The sequence below is a fragment of the Gorilla gorilla genome, chromosome 1, assembly GCF_029281585.2.
Source record: "Gorilla gorilla gorilla isolate KB3781 chromosome 1, NHGRI_mGorGor1-v2.1_pri, whole genome shotgun sequence".
Lineage (NCBI taxonomy): Eukaryota > Metazoa > Chordata > Mammalia > Primates > Hominidae > Gorilla > Gorilla gorilla.
In genome coordinates this window covers 74016709-74035171 of record NC_073224.2, presented here as the reverse complement: position 1 = coordinate 74035171, position 18463 = coordinate 74016709, and the positions used below count along the sequence as shown (strand labels likewise).

Below are 18463 nucleotides of genomic sequence, written 5' to 3'. Positions count from 1 at the left end.
AGCTCTAGGAAGAATCTATTCTTGCCTCTTCCAATTTCAGGTGACTACCAGCATCCTTTGGCTTGTGGCTGCATCACTCCAGGCTCTGCCTCTGTTGGTGGCATTGCATTCCTCTTTGGTGTCTAATCTCCCTCTGCCTCTCTCTTATAAGAACACTTCTGATGGCATTAAAGGGACCACCCAGATAATCCAGAATAATCTCATCTCCAAAGTCTTAATTTAATCTCATAGGTAAAAAAAAAAATTACTATATAGTAAATTTTATGTGTATTTGACCATAAGGAAATAAATTTTTTTAACTTTGCCATATGATGTGGTTTGGCTGTGTCCCCACCGAAATCTCATCTCGAACTGTAGCTCCCATAACCCCATGTGTCGTGGGAGGGACCCAATGGGAGGTAGTTGAATCATGGGGGCAGGTTTTTCCCAGGCTGTTCTCATGATAGCAAATAAGTCTCACAAGATCTTATGGTTTTATAAAGGGCAGTTCCCCTCCACACACTCTCTTGCCTGCTGCATGTAAGACACGCGTTTGCTCCTCCTTTACCTTCCACCATGATTGTGAGGCCTCCCCGGACATGTGGAACTGTGAGTCCATCAAATCTCTCTTTTATTTATAAATTATCCAGTCTCAGGTATGTCTTTATTAGCAGCATGAGAACAGACTAATAAACCATACAAGATAACATTCACAGATCCAGAGAATAGGCCCTCTTATCTTTGGGGGTGACCACTCAACCCCCTACAGGCAGCTACCAGCCAACAACTAGGGAGGATCTGAGGACCTCAGTTCACCAGCATGTGAGAAACTGAGGCCTACCAACAACCACATGAGTGAACTTGGAAGCAGTTGAACTTGGAAGCAGGCTTGAGATGACTGCAACCCAACTGAAGCCCTGATTGCAGCCTTGTGAGAAACCTTGACCCAGAGAATCCAGTAAAGCCATTCCCAGATTATTGGCCCACAGAAACTATTTTTAAAAATTGCTTTTTAAAGCAACTAAATGTTCTGATAATTTGTTACACAGTAACAAATAACTAACAGTTGCTTTGCTCAAGACTCATAAAATGCTAATTCATTATATATTCATTATGTTGTATTCACATCTAAGATAAAAATTAGAGCTAAAACTGTTGCGTTAATGGACGGAGGCCACTTGATATTATAACAAGAGCACAAGCTATTCATTAGAAAAAGCAACCTTGAACAGTTGTTTAACTTCTCTGAGCCTTTGTTTCCATTTGTGTTAGATGAAGATAATGATACTTTTCCAGGTGTATTACGGATAATACTTTATGACATATGTGAAGCATCTAGTTCAGTATCTGGCATCAAATGACCAATAAATAGTAGCCTATATAATTTTCATGTACCTCAAGAAAATATATATTTTAAAATAGCATTAAATATATTTTAGGCTTATCATTTTAGATTTTTAAATGAAATTATAGTTGACCTTTGAGAGGTCAATTATTTGGTGTTATTTTAAACAAATGAAAATGATCTAACAATGGACTCTTTCATCTTTATGGGCCATGCCAGGTATACTCTGGGTACCCTTTATGGCCAATCCTGTAATTAATATGAAGTATGGAGTCAGAACATGAGGGAATAAAAAAGGCAAAACAAAATTATTTTAGCTACAGTCAGTGAAACATCTATTGACAGAGAGAGGGGATACAATCACTGAACAAGAGCAAACCAATAAAGGACCTTGAAACCAAGTATGCATCTGGGAAGCAGTCCAGAGATTGACTGCAGGTCCATTTAGGGGTTAGGGCAGGGTGAAGAGGCTGAATCATGTGGAGAGCTGGGGAGGCAGTTTCAGAAACATCTTGCAGGGCAAGAAGATGAAGGTCGATGGTAAGGACATTGAAAGATGTGGAAGCTAGAGGACTAAAGAGACAATCTCTCTTTCATACAAGGTTAGATCTGTAGTTGTATCTCTGAACTTGATAAGCACTTAACTTCTGATCTCTCCTCACCCCTGAAATAAAGAATCTTATTGGATCCTCTCCCAGGTATCTTCTAGCTGACATTTATGGCTTCTTTCCATTTAAAAGTGGAATATTCCCCCACAAGTGTGCTGGGAGAGTCTCGGCTTTCAGATGAACAATGAAATATGCTGGATACAGTCAGCTGCTACTTGGCTTCACCTTCTGCTCTTTCTCTAGTGTCAGTACTTACTCCTCATCTAGGAAGAGAATCAGTGCTTAATGTGAGAGAAAAAGAACCCAAAAGATGGCTTTCTGAGGGGCTTCGCACAGCCTGATAAGACAATGTATTTTCTCCCCAACGTTGTCAACTGGGGAAACGCTGTCATCCCCAACAGTGTCACTGGGGCCCCTAACCTTGAGTACTGACGTGGGGGAACTGAAGTTCTTTCAACGGGGTTTTTAAAGGCACACCAGCAGTCACAGACATACACACAGTTTCTGGCATTTATGAAGAATTGGGGTTTCTTTTAAGAGGAAAAAAAAGAATAAACCAAATTGTTCATTCCTTTTCTAAAGTATTGTATATTGGCTTTGTATTTGAGGACTGCCTTGTTATCTTCATGTTTTCAGGCCTCCCCGTGTCCCATAGCCTAGGGGGAATCTCCATGGCCCTGATTTGTGTATGTAGACACTGCTGTTTCCATTCCTCTTGGCCTTGACCTCTGCCTCTTCACACCTCCTCCCACTCACCCAGCCAGCGGGCAGCCCACCCAGAAGCCCTTGCGCCAGCAGTTACCTGGCAACGGCGACAATCACGCTAACAGGCAGCAACACAGCAGCAGAGACCAGAGAGCTCTGACTCTTCCAGAAGCTAAGCAGGGAAGGGAAGGGGGGCAAACCGCTGTTTTTATCAATGGCTTTTCGTCCCTACCCATACTGTTTTCCTGTCTCACACATTCCATGCTCCAGCTCCCAACACCCAACCCCCAACCCCCAATTTCTATCATCGCCTGGGTGAAACTAGCCTCCAATCCAGAGTTTAATAACAGCCACAGAGATTCATATGGAATTGTGTACTTGGAGAGACCCAATAATCATCCCCCTTAATTCCAATGCAGAATGCTCAGGAGTTAATCAATCCTAGTTTCCATCTGCGCACATGTTGTGTTGCAGTCCAAGGATGTACTTGACCACCCAACTGGCCTGCTGTAATAGAGACCTAAGTGCTGTGTACTCAGAAACATTGACAAGCTATTATCTTACTTCTTGCCTCCCTGGCCACAATTCTACAGTAAGTGCTACCAGAGAGTGGGGCATAAGCATACCAGTTAGTAATAGCTAATATTTACTGATACTTATTCTGTTCTAGGCTCTGTGCTGAGCACTATACAGACACATCTAACTTTCAAAACAGCCATATGAGATAAATAATATTACTATCTCCATTTTACCAATGAGCAAAACTGAGGCATCAAAGGTCGTACATCTATTAAGAGCAGGGCCAGAATTTGAACTCATTTCAGGATTTGAACTCATGTTTTTAACTACTTTTTTATGTAGTTAAAAGCTGAAAGATGGTAGGATTTGCTAAGAAGGAACCTGGATGGTAAGGCAGAGATGAAAATTATCAAACTGTAACCATCAGGGGACACAATTAATTACATAAAGTCGCTTAATAGAATATGCTAAGGAAAACTTATTCCTCAATTAAAGTGGCATTGTGCAATAACAGAGACTGATCAACCTCTTTCAGCAGAATCCTGGAAAACTATGTAAACACCCACAGGCCTTGGAGGATGTTAGTGTCAATCTACTGGGAAGATGACCCCTGAAGACCCTGTAATCCTCATCATTCTGTGATTCAAAGTGAAAAGCAATATGGCCATGTGAGTCAGTACAAAGAGCATGGGATTTGGAATGAGAAGACCTGAACTTCAGTCCTGGCTTGGCTGTCCACTCACTTTGTGACCTCAAAGAAGCTGAATGAACATGTATTGAGCCTATGTCTTGCAGCAAGTACTGACTTAGGATTTGAGGAAATAAGATCACCAGACTTGGGACATGTCCTGAAGTGGATCATTGACTCATGGAGCACCGAGAATTGTAGACAATTTCCTCACATTTTCCTTATATATAGACCGAGCAAACTAACAGCAACTTCTTAGAGTTGTGAGCATCAAACAAGATAGAGGTTGTGAAAAGGACTTGGGGACTATATGTCACGCAAAGTTAGTGGTAATTATTAATGCTAAGACTGAACTCATAATAACTCATAGATATTATCATGGTCATCACCTACATGATATGATCCCTACTGACCCCTCCAGCGTCATTTCCCACTAGCTCTCTGTCCTTCTTCTTGGTTGAACAGACCAAAATATTCCTTTCTCAGGGTCTTTGCATTGCCTGAAATGCATTTACCCCAGTTATCTGCACAGTTAATTCTTTCATTTTATTCACACTTTTACTCAAAAGTTATATTCCCCATGGAGGGCCTCTCTGTTCACCATATCTAAAATAGAAAACATGTGTATACACACACAGTGCACACACATACACATGCATACAACACACATGCATATAGACATGCTACATACACATACCCACACACACATACACACATATACACACAAGACACATGTGCGTATATGTATGCACATACTCTCTAGTTCCTTATCCTGCTTTATTTTTCTTCAGAGTACTACCTCTTCCTGAAACTATGTTTTTATATGCTTGTTCACATGTTTGTTATCTGACTCTCCACTGTAAGTTCTGTGAGGGCAGAGACTTTGGCTTGTTCAACATCGTATTTCCAGTCCCAGAACAACTCCTGACTCATAATGTACACTCAATAATTATTGAAATATAATTCATATACCATACAATTCATCTATTTAAAGTATAAAATCCAATGTTGTTTGTTTGTTTTTTGAGACAGGGTCTTACTCTCTCATCCAAGCTGACATCCCTGCAGCCACTGCTGCTTTAACTTCCTGGGCTCGAGAGTAGCTGAGACACAGGTGCACATCACCACATCTGGCTAACTAAAAAAAAAAAAATTATGGGGATGGGGTCACACTATGTTGCCCAGGCTGGTGTTGAACTCCTTGGCTCAAGCAATCCTCTCAGTGCCTCCACCTCCCAAAGTGTTGGGATTACAGGTGTAAGCCACCATACCCAGCCCAATTCATTGTTTTTTAAGACACAGTCATGTGCCACATAATAAAGTTTCAGTCAACATTAGACTGCATATAAGATGGTGGTCCCATAAGTTTATAATGGAGCAGAAAAATCCCTATTGCCTAGTGACATAGCCATTGTAACATTGTAGTAACGTATTACCTTTTCTATGTTTAGTTGTGTGTAGAGACAAAAATACCACTGTGTTACAATTGCCTTCATTATTCAGTACAGTAACATGCTATACAGGTTTGTTGCCTAGGTGTGTAGTTGGCTATACTAAATTTGGGTAAGTACACAACTTTTTGTTGTTTCACACAAGAACGAAATCACCTACTGATGCATTTCTCAGAATATATTGCTGTCATTAAACTATGCATGTCTGCATTTACAGGGTTGTCCAAACATGATCACAATTTTAGAACACTTTCATCACCCCAGAAAGAAACCCATACCTGTGAGTGCCACTCTCTATTATCCCCTTAAGCCACCCTACCACCCCCGACCCTTGCCTTAGGCAATTATGAGTCTACTTTCTGTCTCTATAGATTTGTCTATTCTGGACACATCACATACATGAAATTATACATATATGGTCTTTTTGAAATTAAATTTTGACTAATGAACAAATTACTAAATCCAATTCTTTGCCACACCCTCTAGATATAAATAGTTCTTCAGAAAGTTTCCTTTCATGAGTTTTGAGCAATCTAACATTCAATCTGCAAGACAGAGAATTGGTCTGACCAAAATACAACAAAAATCTCACTTATTCATGTTGTGTTTTGTTTATTTTTTAATTGTGACATTTTGACAGAGGTTGAACATAAGCTTCCCTTTGCCCTAGAAACAGGAAAAAAAGAGAAAGAGTTGACAGAATAAACACATAAAATGAAATTCTGAAGGGCCTATTTATTTACTCATGAAAACCAACTGTTTTCAAACATTCTGAATTGGAAATGATTTAATTCTAATCTAAGCAAAGGCCAGCAAGACTGGTACTCTGATAGGTTGATTACAAATCATTCTCTATTCTTTAAAGCAGAACCTTGATCGGGCAACTTTGGTAGATGTAATTCCACGCATCCAAGGACTTGAAAGTAATAAAATGGACTTTTATTATTTACCATCATTTCATAATTGACTTCACCAACCAGACTGGCTCTCCCTTTCAATTATATTAAATCAGTGAGATTCTACTGCATAAATACACTCTTCTCCAACAATCATTGTTAAACCATTTGTCATATTTGATTCACATAAAGCCAAATGATATTAAGTGTATAAGTTAAACCGTGAACTAAGTTCTTAGAATTGGAATGGAACTTTAGGGCATTGAGCATGATCTCTTACCCAAACTGAAATCCCTGCCATAGCTTCCTAGCTTGAAATATCCCAGTGATTTTTCCCACATGTACATCACTTTCTCCCTATCCTGACCATCTTTACTTGAGACAGCCTCCACCATCATTCCCAACAACTTTAATGTTCAAATATTCATCCTTCTAATAAATTCCTCAAGTATCCTAAAGATTTTTCCCACATGTACATCACTTTCTCCCTATCCTGACCTTCTTTTAGTCCAAGTTCTGCCCTCTACGGTAAAGAAGAGGATACCTGTTTATTCCTGTTTGGGGCAAGTGAGTCCCTCAAATATCTGAAGACCTCTTGCCTGCCTAGAAATTCTTCCCTGGGCTAAAAAGCCTCCGGGCCATCTTACAACTTGGTTTTCAGACCCCCTCTCCAAAATACTGCCACCCCAGGTACCACATTTCTGATCATCCACCAATCCGCTGCTATCCTTCAGTACAAATCTGCAAAATGGGCATTTAACTAAGAACTTTTCTAATGTGTTTCCAATAAAAAAGAGACCATATATGGCTAGAATTAATTGTTAAAATAACTTCTTAGATGCAAACACAATATATATGATGATGTCAAGAGTATATAAATGAAAACTTCCAGGTGGGGTGCAGTGGCTCACTCCTGTAATCCCAACACTTTGGGAGGCCAAGACAGACAGATCACTTAAGTCCAGGAGTTCAAGACCACCCTGGCCAACATGATGAAACCCTGTCTCTACTAAAAATACAAAAATTAGCTGGGCATGGTGGCTCATGCGTGTAATCCCAACTACATAAGAATCACTTGAACTCAGAAGGCAGAGGTTGCAGTGAGTGGAGATCATGCCACTGCACTCCACCCTGGGCAATAGAGTAAGACTCTGTCAAAAAAAGAAAGAAAGAAAGAAGGAGGAAAGAAAGAAAGAAGGAAGGAAGGAAAGAAAGAGAGAGAGAGAGAGAGAAAGGGAGGGAAGGAGGAAGGAAGGAAATTTCCCAACTTAGGACATCTGTAGGCTTTTCACATTCATTTGTCATCAAGGACTGCTTTGAGTTAAAATGAACAGACCCCATTTAAACAAAAGACAATGTCTTCTTTAAAGATAGGAAATGCATCAGATGCTCTGACCTGCATCTCCTATCTTTTGCTTTTGTTATTGTTTTTGAGAGAGACTCTTGCTCTGTTGCCCAGGCTGGAGTGCAATGGCATGATCACAGCTCACTGGATCCTCCTGTTTCAACCTCCCAAGTAGCTGGGACTACAGGCATGTGTCAACACTGCTGGTCTTTTTTTTTTTTTTTTTTTTTTTTTTGTAGAGATGGAGATCTCGTTATATTGCCCAGGCTGGTTCAAACTCCTGGGCTCAAGCAATCTTCCTCCCTCAGCTTCACAAAGCACTGGGATTACAGGCCTGAGCCACCATTCCTGGCCCTGCATCTTCTATCTTTAGACACATGTAATTTCAGCTAAGGTTATTATGAATTGAACCAGGAGATCCAGAGTTATTTTGGCAGCTGTGAAAACAAAAGCAGTAATACTAAGCTTCTTTTATCCATTTAATTTGGAGCTTTTTCAAGGAGAAAAAGTAAATTTCAGTGTGCCTCCCATTTAAAGATGCCATGCAGAGAATGTTTTGTGTTTTCACAAGTCTTTCCAGTGGTTAAGGAGTGCTGCAACATAAGGGGTAGAACTGATAGCCTATTTCTGTCAGAGACACTATCTTAATGGGTATATTGCTATTCAAGGTCTGATCTGTACTTGCAAACACAATAACCACTTCACTCAGAAATGAGCCAGCTATGGGAGATTGGACCCTACCAACTGTGGCCACTACTTAATTTCCAGCCGGGGAGATATCTCTGACCCAAGAGTGGAACAAGCAAGAGGCATCAAGTGGTTCCCTTCCAATAGGCAACACCATGCAGAAAAGAAAGGAACATTGAAAGTTAGTCCAGGCTTGGCCAGGCACATTGGCTCATGCCTGTAATCCCAGAACTTTGGGAGGCTGAGGTGGGAGGATGACCTGAGTTTAAGACCTGCCTGGCCAATGTGGCGGAACCCTGTCTCTACTAAAAATACGAAAAAAAAAAAAAAGGTAGTCCAGGCAGTGTTTAAATCAGAGCTCCATCATTTTCTTTTTTGTTTTGTCTGTTTCTTACATCTTTTCCTGGCTCTTTATTTTTGAGTATGTGTTATGCTTTTTTTATTTTTAAAAGTTTACTTTTTTAAAATTGACAGGTAGCATTGCGTCCAACATGCTGTTTTGAAGTACATACACATTGTGGAATGGTTAAATTTAGGTAATTAACAAATATATTACCTCACCTAGTTATCATTTTTGTGATGAGACCAAATAACATTCACTCTCTTTACGTTTATCAAGAATACAATATTTCACCAACTGTAGTTGTCTTGCTGTACAATAGATCTCTTGAAATTTATTCCTCTTGTCTAACCATAATTATGTATCCTTTGACCAACATCTTCCCATTTCCCCCTCTCCTAACCATCTCTGCCTATGGCAACCACCATTCTATTCCCAACTTCTATGTGATAACTTTGTAAAGATTTCACATGTGAGTGAGATCATGCAGTATTTGTCTTTCTGTGCCCAGCTTATTGCACTTAACATAATATCCTCCAGGTTAATTGTTGCAAATGGCAGGATTTCATTCTTTTTATGGCTGAATAATATCCCATTGTGTATATACACCACATTTTCTTATCCATTCATCCGTTGATGGACACTTAGGTTGATTCCATGTCTTGGCTATTGTGAACAGTGCTGTGATTAACACAAGAGTGCAGATATCTCTGACATATTGATTTCAATTTCTTTGGATATATACCCAGTAGTGGAGTTACTGGATCATATGGTAGTTCTATTTAAAATTTTTCGAGGAAACTTCATACTGTTTTTCATAAGGGCTGCATTAATTTACATTCCCGCCAATAGTATATAAGGGTTCCCTTTTCTCCACATCCTCCCCAGCACTTGTTCTGTTTTGTCTTTTTTATACTGTTCATTCTACCTGGGTGAAATGGTATCTCATTGGGATTTTATTTTGCATTTCCCTGACAATTAGTGATGTTGAGCATGTTTTCATATACCTGCTGGCCGTTGTATGTCTTCTTTGGGGAAATGCTTATTCAGGTCTTTTGCCTATTTTTTTTTATCAGGTTATTTGGTCTTTTGCTGTTGTTTGCACTCCTTATATATTTTGAATGTTAACTCTGAAATGTATAGTTTGCAAATATTTTCTCCCACTCTGCAGGTTGTCTCTTCCATCTGTTATTTCTTTTGCTGTGCAGAACCTTTTTGGTTTGATGTAATCCCATTTGTCTACTTTTACATTTGTTGTCTGTACTTTTGAGGTCTTATCCAAAAAATCCTGGCCCAGACCAGTGTTATGAAATGTTTCTCCAGTGTTATGAAATGTTGTCTTCTAGTCGTTTCATAGCTCCAGGTCTTACACTTAAGTCTTTAATCTATTTTGAGTTAATTTTGTATATGGCAAGAGAGGAAGGTCTAATTTTTTTAATTCTCCATGTGGATATCCAGTCTTCCCAATACCATTTATTGAAGAGGCCTTTCTTTCCCCATTATGTACTTGGTGTTTCAATAATGAGTTGGCTTTAAATGCATGGATTTAGTTCTGGGCTTTCTTTTCTGTTCCTTTGGTCTATGTGTCTGTTTTTATACCACACACTGTACCATGTTGTTTTGATTACTATGACTTTGTAGTATACTTTGAAATCAGGTAGTGTGACACCTCCAGCTTTGCTCTTTTTACTCAAGATTACTTTTGCTATTTGAGGTCTTTTGTGATTCCATATGAATTTTAGGATTTTTTTTCTATTTCTGTTAAGCATATCACTGGTATTTTCAAACAGATTGCATTAAATCTTCAGCTCTACCATTTTCTGATGGGTGACTGAGGAAATTACTTAACCTCTCTCTTTTTCTAAATTTTATTTTACTTTAAGTTCCAGGATACGTGTGCAGAACATGCAGGTTTGTTACACAGGTAAATGTGTGCCATGGTGGTTTGCTGCACCTATCACCCCACCACCTAGGTATTAAGCCCTACATGCATTAGTTATTTGTCCTGATGCTCTCCCTTCCCTGATCCCCCAACAGGCCCCAGTGTGTGTTGTTCCCCTGCCTGTGTCCATGTGTTCTCATTGTACTTAACCTCTCTTAGTCTGTTTCTTCATCTAAAAATGGGGCTTTTAATACCTACCTCAGAAGGTTGTTATGAAAGTTAAGTAAGATAATATACATAAAAGTTCTCAATAGGACCAAGCACATAGGTGCTCATTAATAAAACTAGTAAACAAATTATAGATCAGAAAATTATTTAGTGAATGCAGAATTAGAACACATAGTATGAGATATGTTTAACAGCTCTTTCTTTTGGGCTATGGAAGCCTAATAAATTTTTTCTTTTTACTCTACAAAACTGGAACTGGTCAGTGAAAATGGCCTACCCTCTTTTCTGAACAAAAATAAAGATGTGGTGAGGGTTCCCATGTCCACATTTTTTAGTTCCAGGCTCTGTGCAGACCAACACCCTTTTTTTGGAACTTGTCTTTGTAATACTACCCATCTTTACATCAACAATAGTTCAGATCCTTGACTTTACAGATGATTTTTCTTTCTTTATAATCAACAGGAAGATACTTAAACCCATTGACAAAAAATACCCTATGTCTTAGGTTGAATTACTTCTGACATTTTTCTATATATTTTTATACAATTCTGTCACAAAAGGTGACAGTTTTTTCTTGGATTCTTGGATTATCTTGTTCTCTCACTAAACTTGTTTGTTGAGGGTTCCTCTAACTGCAAACTGATAGCCACCAAAATTTCTCCATCAATTAAAAACAACCAATAAATGTAGACTTTTAAGTTTTATCATGCAACATAAATGCATTGAATACCTTCATGTTTATGAAGCAGGCAAAGAAGAACAATTTATAGCCCATGCTTTTAAGAAGTTTACTATCTAGACTCTAGATACTAGACTAGATACTATCTAGACTCTAGATTCTAGAGGATGTAGGTATATAAATAAACAGCTACAACTTAAGGCAGAATGTAATACTCACTTTATATGAGATATGCAGAAAGAGCACAGATGAAAGAAGTTATTTCTGATTTGGCTTTAAAATAAAGCAAAGTTTCCTGGAGAGGGGACATTTGCATCTTGAAGAATGGATAACATTTTGATGGAGAAAAAGAAGAGCTGGGTGTTACAGAGGGAATGTCATGAAAATGAAAGAACTTGTTTGGGGAACAAGTAGTTAAGGTGGGCTATGATATGGGGGCGGGGGAAGCAACTTCATTTGAAGATAGAACTAAACAGAAAGAAGAAATCAGAACATGGAAATAAAGATCATGCCAAGAAGTTTGAGATTTGTTGTGTAGGCAATGTGGCATGTTTAGAAGGCTTTGAGCCAAGAATTGGCATGATTACATCTACACTTTTAAAATAAATTATGCAATCAATAGCTTATTAGATAGTTTAAAAGAGAAAAGACTAAAACCTAGGCATACTATTTTCATTAACTCATTCATTTATTTATCATATATGTATTGAGAACCCTATCAGTTGTCAGGTACCAGGGTCACGTACAGTGTTTAATAAGACAGACGCAGTCCCTGCACGCGTGCCTACATACAAATCAGATGAAAAATAATTGGGCTCTGAAAAGGAGGAGTGTGTGATTAAAAAGGGGTTCATTTTCCCTGTCTTCCCAGAGCTGTGGCTCAGAGGAGCTTAAATGACCTCTGAGTCACATCCTACCACATATATTTAATATTTTTTTCTAACCAACAACTTAAGATCAATGATTTTTGCTATGATTTAGCCTATAAAAGCCTAGATTGGTCTGAATTTTATTCCGAGCATTAGGTACATAATATACTTTCTCACATTCAAAAAGATATACCATATACATAATTGAATTAGGAATTCTGATATACAAGAATACATACTTGCAGATAAAGGCTGGATCATTAAAACTAGAAGCAACCTTCCAGAATACGTTGGAAACTCTAATCATCAGATCAACTTAACCCCTTGGCATTTTATTTGGCCTACAATATTGGGTTCTGGTTGTTTTTGTTTTATTTGAATTTGAACATCTTCAGGCAAGGCATTTATTCTCCAGTTCCTCATAGGCGCCACGGTTCCTATTGTCTTACACCCAGACAATCCATTCACTTCTGTCACCTATCTGACCCCCAGAGGCATTTGTGTTTGTCACCTGATACTTTCCCAACTCCTTTCTTGGCCATGAACCCCACAGTTGAGAAACATAAGAGCCAGAGAGATCCCAAGCCACCTCATGTCACAGTGTTAGTTTATGACAGAGACAAGACTTCCAAGCCATCCCACCTCCTGACATGACAGCAGAGGCTGGGCTGAGCCAGCTGACAGAACATTCCTGAGGGATTACCTTACATCCTAGCAGCCACAGGAGTCGGCACATCAACCGGTCCTGCTCCGGAATGGCCAGTAATTCAAGACCCGGCCACAGACGAGACACAGGTGGTTCCTGTCAGGAACAGTATTTCCTGGTATGGGAAGCCTGTTCTCTCTGGGGATGCTTGGTCAGATGGGACAGTGGCAGCTTTGTCTTTTCATTAGAATTTCCTCCTGTTGTGCATCTATACAAGGGGAACTGACTGTGCAGTAGAATGACTAAAGAAAGATGCTAAAGTTGGAACTGGGGACAATCCAAGTTGGCGGCCACTGAATCACAAGGAGATTCTATACTGCCTTTTGTTCTTCCCTCCAGCTTGAGTGACTCAGTTGTTGAAATTTTGTGGCAAGACACCTGGAAGCCATTTGTCTTTTTTATTAAGGACTCATTCATGGGGTAAAAACGTAATAATGTTCATTTACCATCACTCCATTACCCAGAGCACCAGATTGCTGCTAATTCAATGTGGTGCTGATTCAGTCATCGCATCACTGAGGCAACATTCTTCTGTGAAAGCTATTTATGTCCCGGCACCATTTGAAAGGCCCTTTAGATCCTTTTTGAAACATTCAAGTCCCAGAGAGGCAGCCTGATCTGCAGAGCACTGCACAGGATGTAGGTCTGAAAAGAGCCGCTTCAGAGTGCCGGCCAGCCAACTTGAGGTCAGGCCTTCAGGCTCAATGTGCGTCCCTCTTTTATCCTCAAACGTGCTTCAGAACGCATCTTTTCAGATTCAGAGAGTTATGGCCAACCTCAGCTCTGTAACCACTCCCTGCGCACTGCAGGCAGGAAGAATTTAGAGGGACATGTCAGTAGCTGAACATGTGATAACACTGGCTTTAGACTCACCCATAGCCTGGCATGAGAACTCAGTCATCCTGCACAGCTTCTCTGAGCCCCTAGTTTCTCCAACTCAACAAGAGGGTATTTACCCCACATTGAAACGAGGCAAGTAAATTACAAAAAGAGGATAATGACCTAGTGGTGGGTAGTTGGACACCCAGCAGAAGCCGGTAGAGGGACAACACTGTAAGGCAATTTATATAATGAAAAAGTCCTCAGCATTGCTTACCCCCACCTCTCTTTCTGAGGGGCAGAGGTCTCAGCTAAAAGAATGACCGCAAGGAAGAAAATAAAGCAAACACTTAGAAGTGAGAACATGCAGTATTTGGTTTTCTGTTCCCATGTTAGTTTGCTAAGGATAATGGCCTCCAGCTCCATCCAAGTCCCTGCAAAAAACCTGATCTCATTCTTTTTTATGGCTGCATATATTCCATAGTATTAATGTACCACATTTTATTTATTTAGTCTGTTGTTGATGGACATTGAAGTTGATTCTGTGTCTTTGCTATTGTGAATAGCGCTACAATGAACATACGTGTGCATGTGTCTTTATAATAGAATGACTTATATTCGTTTGGGTGCATGTTCTCACCTGTAAGTGGGAGCTAAATGATGAGAACACGTGGAAACATAGAGGGAAACAACACACACTGGGACCTATCAGAGGGTGGAGGGTGGGAGGAAGGACAGGATCAGGAAAAATAACTAATGGGTACTAGGCTTAATACCTGGGTGATGAAATAATCTACAACACACCCCCATGACACAAGTTTACCCATGTAACAAACCTGCACATGTACCCCTGCAGTTCAAGGTTAAAAAAAAAAAAGAAAGCAAATGTTGTCCTTGCCTCCTCCCTCCTTCCCAAGCACCTCAGGTGAAATTAGCTGATAAGATGCTTGTGGAGAACTTTGAGCTCCTGGGAGATCAATGATATATGAATAGAAAGTGTTATTATTCTGCAAAACACTGGAGAATGGCTTCCCCGGAAGTCATCGTGTACCAGCAGAGAATAAATGAAATAATTTCCTTTCCTCTGATCTCTGGCTAAAAGCTTCTAATCATTTAAGGAGGATTTAATCCACTAGTGGACTGTCCCCATTTGAGGACTGCAGGGCTAAAGTTAGTACTGACCTGAACACGACAACCACAAGGGGGAATGGGCCGGAGTTCCTCTCCGTTGCTGCAAGCTGGTTGCCTGCCAGTTTGCAGTTTCTTCCCCAGAGTTGGGGAGACACAGTCCATCAGGGTTTCTCCTTTGAAATGCCTTCAAGCTAGAACAGGCTTGGGAAAAACTCCCCACTCCAATTTCTGATGCTTTTCTTCAGGGGGCCTACTCTTACCCATTTGCGGGTGGAGGGCAGTTGGGAGGGGGCTTGCGCTCAGCTGTTAGTCATAACTCCAGTTACAGCGTGCCCTCTTATAAGCAGAACCAATTTTAAGGCTCCAGGGAAGAGTCTTGCCAGGTGCTAAGAAAGAAATTTTGAGGCTGGCAGGCTCACTCTTTACCCATAAAATTGTTCCATAAAAGTGGCTTCCAATTCCAGCCTCCGTATTAGTCTGTTTCCAAAGGCTACAACTGCACGGTCCAGAGGGAAAGAAGCAAGACAGGGAGTGAACACGTGGCATGAGGATTGATGGAAAGAACTGGGGATGCTTCCCTTGGAGAAGGGGTAGCTCAGGGAGATGCACAAGTGCTTTTAAATATGTGAATGTGTGTTCTTGTAGTTTGGCTTTTAGGATAACAAACAGAAACCCACTTGAGCTAGCTCAAGTAAAGCAAGATTGTTGTAGGGCTTCTTGTGGTACAATAAAAGGACTCCCAGGGAAATTCAAAAGGTGGAGCCATAATAGGCTTGGGAATCCCAGATAAATGAGTGGGAGAGTGGATCTGAATTGAAGGTACTCTAGACACTCAAGTAGCGAAGCACTAATACCTTTATTACTGACAAGTCACTCTAAACATGACTCATCTACAGGCCACCCATCCCCTTTTTCCTGTTCCTTAACAGCTAGCAAATTATTTCCAAGTTGCTTCATTTAAATACCACAGAGTGAGAGCCCACCTGAGTGACAGATTGCAGAATAGCCATAGACTACCATTGATCAGGGATCTATCTACCTGTCACCCAATCAGCTGTAACAAGAGGGTTGGACTAAGTGCTATGAAAAATATTGCTCCCACCCTGGCAACCTGAACTGTAAGCTGGGCAGCAAGCAGCAACTTCTCAAATGAGAAGGGCACAGGAGAATGGGCAGACTGGCATGGAGATAAACAGCATAGATCCTGGAGTCACACTGTCTGGTCCGAATTCCTGCACACCACTTCTTCTCTGGATAAAGACAGTCACTTGGCTTCTCTGTGTTTCAGTTTACTCATCTGTAAGATGGGAAAAATAAATAAAGTTGTTGAAAGGATTAATTCGACAATCCACATAAAGCACTTAAAATGATGTCCGGCAGAGTAGTATTCAATAAACGTTGGCTATTATTATTCTCTCCAATACAGTGCTTCTTCAAAATTTTGTGTGAACATGAATTACTTAGGGAGTTTGTTAAAATGCAGATTCTGATTCTGTAGGTATAGGATGAGACATGAGATTCTGCATGTCTAACCAGCCTCCAAGTGATACCAATGTTTCTGGTCCACAACCCACAATTTGAATAGCCAGGATCTAGTATATAGGACATGAGACAGAGGGAGGAGACTGTCTCTAGGGAAAAGAACTAGAAAAACATGACAGAAGTGCATATACATATTATAAACTTTCTATCAATTCAAATGGTTTTTAAATGGAAATATATGGGCTGTTTCAAAAGATAGTGTATTCCCTCTCTCAGGCAGGGCTGACTCCTCCATTAGATATAGGAGGCAAGTGTCTGGGGCCCATGATGCTTTTAGGGGCCCATAAAAATGTTTTACTTTTAATTTTTTAAGCCAAAGGAAACATAAATATAATAATGAATATGTAATAATAAATCCAGCCTGGATTACAGGTGATTTTATGCCAATGCTGTCATAAAATATAATTTTAGATACTTTTTTTTTTCTTGAGACGGAGTCTCACTCTGTAGCCCAAGTTGGAGTGCAGTGGCGCAATCTCAGCTCACTGCAAGCTCCGCCTCCCGGGTTCAAGCAATTGTTCTGCCTCAGCCTCCTGAGTAGCTGGAACTACAGGCATGTTCCACCATGCCAGCTAATTTTTTGTATTTTTAGTACAGACCAGGTTTCACTGTGTTAGCCAGGATGGTCTTGATCTCCTGACCTCGCGATCCACCCATCTTGGCCCATGGAGCAAAAGCAGAAGTGCTGGGGTTCCAAGAAAGTCATAATGTGGCCCTGAATGGATGTGATCACGGGGATAAAGAATGAAGATGGAAAACTCTAAGATTCCTTGCAGCTTTGAGTCAATGTTTCTTTAAGATTCTATGACAATGCTCTGCTATCTATATCCCCTAGCTATAAAGTCACACCTGCAAACACTCACTTTCTGCTTGTCTCACATCCTCACACATAGACTAACATCGCTTATCATTGGCCATAAATCAGCAGTTTACAAACCACCCCTAGAATCTACCTCTGCCTTCTCCCTGTTTGCTTCCAAAATAAAGAAGTTATTATTGGCTGGGCACAGTGGCTCATGCCTGTAGTCCCAGCACTTTGGGAGGCCAAGGACAGTGGATTGCTTCAGTCCAGGAGTTCAGGACCAGCCCGGGCAACATTGTGAAAATTTTTGTACGAAAAGTACAAAAATTAGCCAGATGTGGTTGCACGCACCTGTAGTCCTAGGAGGCTGAGGTAGGAGGATTGCTTGAGCCTGGGAGGTCGAGGCTGCAGTGAGCTGTGATCATACCACTGCACTCCAGCCTGAGTGACAGAGTGAGACCATGCCTCATTAAAAAAAAAAAGAAGAAAAGAAAGAAAAAAAGAAAAGAAAAGAAATTATTGTTTTTATTCCTACAAAATACATTTGATTCCAGATATTGCGAAAATTTTGCAGACATTTCCTCATTAATATATACATCTCCTTGTTGAAGGAAGTGGAGTTTTTGTTTTATTCTTATTTTTAAGGTTGGAAATAAAGCCAAGAAAAGATTAAATGAGAGCTGTGCTTTAAAACTCAATGGGAGAGGCTGGGCACAGTGGCTCACGCCCGTAATCCCGGCACTTTGGGAGGCCGAGGTGGGCAGATTGCCTAAGGTCAGGAGTTCAAGACCAGCCTGGCCAACATGGTGAAACCCCATCTCTACTAAAAATATAAAAATTAGCCGAGCATGGTGGCAGTCACCTGTAATCCCAGCTACTTAGGAGGCTGACGCAGGAGAGTCACTTGAACCTGGGAGGCAGAGGTTGCAGTGAGCTGAGATGGCACCACTGCACTCCGGCCTAAGCGACAGAGCGAGACTTCACCTCAAAAAAAAAACAAAAAACCTCAGTGTGAGAGAAAAACATTACTAAGTCTATGGCTATGATTATTATTATTATTATAGTTATCAGTGGAAAACATACATCCAGCACTCATAAATAACAAAGGCAGTGATTCTCAATTGGTACAAACTGGAACTCCTTATGTAGCATTAAACAGATGCCTAGGCCCTACCCCAAACCTTCCTTCTCAGAATACTCAGAGAACAGAGCTCCAGCCCTGTGTTTTGAAAAAACTCCCAC

The 18463-nt window shown here is 40.4% G+C and overlaps 1 long non-coding RNA gene across 1 annotated transcript; it reads left to right on the top strand.

Moving 5' to 3' along the window:
• Window positions 1-2749: 2749 nt before the first annotated feature.
• On the top strand, window positions 2750-5766 carry LOC129531639 (uncharacterized). The gene is made up of 3 exons (XR_008676935.1): window positions 2750-3229; window positions 3692-5101; window positions 5441-5766. It is a non-coding gene; the product is annotated as an uncharacterized lncRNA (long non-coding RNA).
• The last annotated feature ends 12697 nt before the right edge of the window (window positions 5767-18463 follow it).